The sequence below is a fragment of the Aptenodytes forsteri genome, unplaced genomic scaffold, assembly GCF_000699145.1.
Source record: "Aptenodytes forsteri isolate BGI_AS27 unplaced genomic scaffold, ASM69914v1 Scaffold29, whole genome shotgun sequence".
Lineage (NCBI taxonomy): Eukaryota > Metazoa > Chordata > Aves > Sphenisciformes > Spheniscidae > Aptenodytes > Aptenodytes forsteri.
The window spans coordinates 1,824,522-1,825,248 of record NW_008794520.1 but is presented as its reverse complement, the minus strand read 5'-3'; positions in this window follow the sequence as shown (position 1 = coordinate 1,825,248).

The following is a 727-nucleotide window of genomic DNA, read 5'->3' as shown; positions in this document are numbered from 1 at the left end:
CAAAAAAAAAAAAAATATTTATAAACAAAAGGCGGAAAGACAACCCCCGCCGCTACAAGCCAAAGATTTTATTATGTTCAGAAATCTGTAGTCTGAAATAAAGTGTAGACTGTGTTCAGGATCCAGGCTGGCTGTAATTCTTTATTTTGGTATACGGATGTTTGTGTGTGTGTATGTATATATATATATATATACAAATATAAAAAATAAATATATATATACATACACAATATGCTGTGTATATAGTGCCATTTCGGTGGCGTATTTAGATTTTGTTTTCGATGGATCAGTGCAGCAATTTTTAAACCACTTCTCCCCTGTTTAAAATCCTGTCCGAGACCTTCGACTTTTTTTTTTCTTTTTTTCTTTTTCTTTTTCTTTTTCTTTTTCTTTTTTTCTTTTTCTTCTTCTTTTTCTTTTTCTACCCTCTTAAGAATAATAATTCTCTTTGGCTGTTGTGGTCATGCCTCGCCTCCCGCATCTCCCTTTTAAACAAGAAATAAAAACCACCTCGTAATAATGGTAATAATATATCACCAGCTCCTGCAGGAAAAATGCCTGAAACCGTCTGGACGTTTAGAGCTCCGGGATGTGTTGAAAAGGGATTTGCCTGACAGCTCCTTGCCTCGCTCCGAGAGGGTCTGCTCCCACCCTGAGTGTCCAGCGAGGAGCTCTCCCCGGGCAGGGCAGAGCCGCGGCGAGGGGAGGACCGGAGCGATCGCCGTTT